The sequence below is a fragment of the Triticum dicoccoides genome, chromosome 4B, assembly GCF_002162155.2.
Source record: "Triticum dicoccoides isolate Atlit2015 ecotype Zavitan chromosome 4B, WEW_v2.0, whole genome shotgun sequence".
Classification (NCBI taxonomy): domain Eukaryota; kingdom Viridiplantae; phylum Streptophyta; class Magnoliopsida; order Poales; family Poaceae; genus Triticum; species Triticum dicoccoides.
Window position 1 is genome coordinate 615,174,661 of NC_041387.1, and position 6,478 is coordinate 615,181,138.

Below are 6,478 nucleotides of genomic sequence, written 5' to 3' on the forward strand. Positions count from 1 at the left end.
GACCCCATACTCGCCTAAGTTAAACACTACTCTGAGTGGAGAGCAACCCTCCCACTCGGGGGCTTAGCTGCGACCCCGTACTCGCCTAAGTTAAAAACTACTCCGACTGGAGAGAAACCCTCCCACTCAGGGGCTTAGCTGTGACCCTGTACTCGCCTAAGTTAAAAACTACTCCAAGTGGAGAGCAATCCTCCCACTCGGGGGCTTAGCTGCGACCCCTTACTCGCCTAAGTTAAAAACTACTCTGAGTGGAGAGCAACCCTCCTACTCGGGAGCTTAGCAGTGACCCCGTACTCCACTACAAAAAAATACACTTTCGTGATGATACGTGTTTGTCATAGTAGGTCGCATTTTTTGCCATGCATGTACATCCATGACGATTTTATGACAGAATCAAGATAGTCATACCTGTGTTGTCGTAGAAGTGTTCCATGAAATTACCAAAATTATCATCGCGGAAGTGTCCACTTCCATGACGATAAATCGCGCGTCACAGAAGTGCTTTCGTCAAGGGTGACCGACAGGTGGCATCCACCATAACGGAACGCCGTTAAGCTATCAGGTCGGGTTTTGGATCCGATAACCCATTAGCAGCCCCGACCAATGGGGATTTTCCACGTGTAAAATCATCATTGGTTGGAGGAAACACGTGTCGGCTCATCGTTGGGACAGATGTCACCCACTCATTGGACAGAAGGCGCCTATGATACATCAACACCTGGCACGGCCCAACAGAGGCCCATTCCTATGAAAAGGCCGACCCGTTTGACTTGGTCAAAAGATGGCGGGCCGGCCCATGAAAAGCCTGTTAACGGCATGTTCGCATATAGCCCATTTACAGCCCGCTAACCCAAGGCTCGTTACGCCCTATCCGAATTAGGCCCAGTAGCGTCATCTGGGCCATCCAATATGATTCCAGCCCGTTTTCACTTCTGGCCCATGTATGGCCCATGACGTCTTTCGGCCCATATGAGGCCCTTTGTAACTCTTGGCCCATTAACGGCCCGTGGTGAAACTGGCCCGTAATGAACAGTGTATCACTTTACACCCATTAACGACCCGTGGTGAAACTAGCCCGTAATGAACAGTGTATCACTTTATACCCATTAACGGCCCGTTATTCCATTGGGCCGTTTCCAACCCAAGTTATCTTTCGGCCTTCTCAGGGCCCATTGATTATTGGGCTCATTTGCAGCATTCGGTTATATATGGCCTATTACTATCATTTTCTACTTGTGGGCCAAATTCAGCCCGTCGTTACAGTCGGCCCGTTTTTGGACCGTTAATACGTTGGGCCGTTTTCATGTAAAAAAACCCGTTGGGCTATTTTCATAGAGTTATAAAATATGGCCTATTAACGGCCCATTATGGTCCACGAATAGTACGGCCCATGATTGGCGAAATAATGATACGCCCCATAGAAGGCCCATGGATCCTATGGACCATATGAGGCCCATGGATCATACGGCCCGCAGAAGGCCCATGGATCATATGACCCGTAGAAGGCCCATGGACCCTACGGCCTGTAGAAGGCCCATGGATCCTAAGGCCCGTATAGAAGGCCGATGGATCCTACGGCCCGTATAGAAGACCAATGGATCCTATGGCACGAAGAAGGCCCATGAATCATATGGCCCGCAGGAGGCCCATGGTTCCAACAGTCCGTGTGTTGCCATGATTATTTTGGCCTAGTTACCGAAAATACTGGACGTCAAAATTGGCCACCAGTGCAAATAAACGCAGCAGCAAAACAAGAGCATAACTAAAACAACTTCAGAAGAGCTCAAGAAACGTTATCTTGGGTATCCACCATGCTGGCAATAAGCTTAGCAAGCTTATTAGCTTTGTCCTGTTTGGCGCTAAAATCCTCCAACGCTTGCTGTTGCACCAGAAAGCATGCATTTGAATGCTCCAGGGACTTCCGCAGTCCTTCTGCTTCTTGTCACAGCATAGCTGATCGATGTCTTTCAGCTTGTAGTTGAGACTCAAGAAACCGAACTGATTCAGACAGTGAGTTTGAATAGCTTGTGCAAGCGGTAGTGGCCAGTAACTCGAACACTAAACCAAGACAGGAATTTGGGGTTGTCTCGCTGTCTTCAACATAGTCTTCCTTAGCTGTTTTATCAGCTTTGTTGGAGACCAACAAGGATGTGTCACTATCCTGAACCTTATCTGCATTACTTCCTTTACCATTGCTTAATAAGGCACTCTTCCCCAATATTCTGTCAGCATTATAAAAGAAGAAACAAGCGGACACATAACAAGTTTAGCATGTACTAGTATATGAAACTCATTTCGGTGAACCAGTTCATTAGTAAGGTGGACATGATTAAACTACCAAGTCTTCTATTGCCAAGTACTATTACATAATAAAAGCATCAAACAAACATATATCTATGTCCTATGGTCACTGCATTGTCTTGCCAAATCAAAATAGAGACATGGTTCAAATCATATCAGTTCAAGACAAAGCACCAATGAAAGAATACAAAGCGTGGGAAACTACACGACACAACAAGATTTCAGATGGGTACCACAGGTCTACATCTACAACAACATTATTGGCTCTGTTATGATGCTAGTAATGTGCATGATATGCAAGTCAACTGTATACACAATTGAAATTGAAATCAACAGAGCTATTGATAAGAGCAAACCTGTTAAAGAAACATACGTGAACATACCTGCTGTGCCATTGGAGTTTCGATTGGATCCTTCAATTTAAAAATAAGTTTGTATGAGTAAATACAGTGATACAAGAGCAAAGCAATCATAGTTAAAAAAGGCGCGCCTAAGCGAGCGCTTAAGCGTGCCTAGGCTCTAGGCGTTGGCAAAACGCATTGCGCATAACTATGCTTAATCTGTGCATAACTGTGCATAAGCATGCGTTGGTCAGTAAACGGCACGGCGGTGGCAAAAACGCACAACTAACTCCTAGAGCTTTTTTGAAGTATGATAGCAATGGAATCTTAAATTAGAACAGTTGTTCTTCAGGTTTAGGCACTTGTTCTACATGAACAGAGTACAGTAAGACGCAAGAATATAATACTTAAAAATAGAAAATGAGCTCATAGACCTTGCCATATTCTTGGTTCGGGGCCAGTACAGAACAAGACGTTCCCAGTCATCGTCCAGTAAATGTGTCTCAGGAGAACATAAGTGAATTTGATGAGTTTCTTTGCCGGTGAAGTACGTTTTCTTCAGGTAATTCCGATACTGCCACCAAGCAGTCTTCAAGATAGCAGAGGTATTAGCACAGGTTACCTCATCCTGAGTTTCCAAATCGGTCCTTCTCTAAAGAGAAAAATGGGAAAATTTGCTGTATTATAACCATCATGGAGGTAGGATGTATGGACAAAGCAAAGTAATTTCCATGAATAACATTACTTACATATAACTCCTGGACAAACACCTGCAACTGGCATTTTCCTTCATCTTCAGTATAATATTTCCAAGATGGGAAAATGCGCACATACGATTTAACAACATCAAATGCGATAAATGCTAAACTATGACTAGCTGGTTGTGCTTCCTCCACAGGAATAGGCATACTAACTGGTGGAGTTGGGGTTCGCCATGATAGTACTGGCCCTTTGGGCACTGGAGCTGCCTTACTAACTGCTCTTATTTGGGAGCTTTGTGGTGGAGATGGTGTTGTGTCAACAGGAACTGGGTTAATATCGGCTGGGGTTGGGGTTAGATTGGGTGAAGCTGGTTCTCTGTCCATCGCAGTAGGGGTACAATTTTTGAGAGTTTGGGTTATGTGTGGTAGGGCTGGTTCTTGTGCATGTACAACTGGGGTGTGATGTCTACTACAGAACCTTCTTCTTGTAGACGTTGTTGGGCCTGCAAGTGCACAGGTTTGTAGGACAGTAGCAAATTTCCCTCAAGTGGATGACCTAAGGTTTATCAATCCGTAGGAGGCATAGGATGAAGATGGTATCTCTCAAACAACCCTGCAACCAAATAACAAAGAGTCTCTTGTGTCCCCAACACACCCAATACAATGCTAAATTGTATAGGTGCACTAGTTCGGCGAAGAGATGAAGATACAAGTACAAAATAGATAGTAGATATAGGTTTTTGTAATCTGAAATAATAAAAACAGCAAGGTAGCGAGCGGTAAAAGTGAGCGTAAACAGTATTTCAATGATAGGAAACAAGGCCTAGGGTTCATACTTTCACTAGTGCAAGTTCTCTCAACAATAATAACATAGATAGATCATATAACAAGCCCTCAACATGCAACAAAGAGTCACTCCAAAGCCACTAATAGCGGAGAACAAACATAGAGATTATGGTAGGGTACGAAACCACCTCAAAGTTATCCTTTCTGTTCTAACTATTCAAGAGTTCGTAGTAAAATAACATAAAGCTATTCTTTCCGCTCAATCTATCATAGAGTTCATACTAGAATAACACCTTAAGACACAAATCAACCAAAACCCTAATGTCACCTAGATACTCCATTGTCACCTCAAGTATCCGTGGGCATGATTATACGATATGCGTCACACAATCTCAGATTCATCCAACCAACATAAAAGTACTTCAAAGAGTGCCCCAAAGCTACTACCGGAGAGTCAAGAACGTGTGCCAACCCCTATGCATAGGTTCCCAATGTCACGAAACCCGCAAGTTGATCACGAAAACATACACCAAGTGGATCGCAAGACATACATCAAGTGTTCTCATAAAAGACTCAATCCGATAAGATAACTTCAAAGGGGAAACTCAATTCATCACAAGAGAGTAGAGGGGGAGAAACATCATAAGATCCAACTACAATAGCAAAGCTTGGGATACATCAAGATCGTGCCATAGAGGGAACACGAGAGAGAGAGATCAAACACATAGCTACTGGTACATACCCTCAGCCCCGAGGGTGAACTACTCCCTCCTCGTCATGGATAGCGCCGGGATGATGAAGATGGCCTCCGGTGATGGGATCCCCCTCCGGCAGGGTGCTGGAACAGGGTCCCGATTGAGTTTTGGTGGCTACAGAGGCTTGCGGCGGCGGAACTCCCGATCTAGGTTCTGTTCTGGAAGTTTTTGGGTACGTAGGTATATATGGGTGCAGGAAGTACGTCGGTGGAGCTACGGGGGTCCCACAAGGCAGGGGGCGCGCCTAGGGGGGTGCCCCCCACCCTCTTGAGCACCTCCCTTGGCTCCTGACGTGGGGTCCAAGTCCATTCGGTAGCTTTCCTTCCAAAAATAACTTCTCCAGTTGATTTCGTTCCGTTTTGACTCCGTCTGATATTCCTTTTCCTCGAAACACTAAAATAGGCATAAAACAACAAATCTGGGCTGGGCCTCCGGTTAATAGGTTAGCCCCAAAAATAATATAAAAGTGGATAATAAAGCCCAATATTGCCTAAAACAGTAGATAAAGTAGCATGGAGCAATCAAAAAGTATAGATACGTTGGAGACGTATCAGGGTGCTATCTCCACCAAGAGGTAGCACTGTTTTATTTGAAGACCGTGTTTTTAGTCCACTAGATATTGGCATCACCCGCTCCAATTCAAATGGCTGATAAACAGGAAACATAGTTGAATGTATAGACATTGTATGAGAGACAGATGCAATAGATAGTGTGGAAAAAAGAGGTCATGAAATAGTTGACATGTATATTGTTTAACTAAAACGGATAGCATGACATAATTTCACATATATGATGTCTATATAAACTGGATAGCATAGCATAACATAATTCAAAGATATGATGAATAACTAAACAGGATCGCATGACATAATTCACCTACATGTTATCTAAGTAATCAGGATCACATCATTTAATTCACATATGTGATTTATATGCTAAACAGAGGGCATTTGATATGATGTCTGAACTAAGAACATGGTGTTGAATATTGTGTATATGATGTCTAAACTATGCAATGCAAGACACCATATGCATGATATGAGCAGTATAACCGTGCCAAGTTAGAGCATACACCTCGGTGGGGGAATAAGACTGGTCATCTGCCTCTGAATCCATCTCTGAGGAGCTATCAGGAACCAACAAGAGATCTGCTTCGACAGGTAGCACTGTCTGCTCTGAAGGCCTTGTTTTCACTCCAGATTTTTCCATCTCCCACCCAAATGTCTGATTCACAGGAAGAGTAGTTTAATGTACAAACATTGTCGACAAATGGAAATGTAATGAAGAAAAGGATGGGCAAGATATCGTTCAAATATATGATGCCTGGTTAAACAGGATGGCATTGCACATTTCACATATATTATGGCCGGCTAAAAGACATGAGACTGCATAATTCCCATATATGATATAGAAACTAAACAAGTGGCATTACAAAACATGTCTAAACTAAGCAGATGCCATATATGATGTCAAAAGTAGGCACTGCAAGGCAACATATGCATGATATGACTAACATCATCATGCCAAGGTAGAGCAAACACCTTGGGGGGTAAATAGGAGTGGTCAGCGGCGTCTGAATCCGCCTCAGAACAGA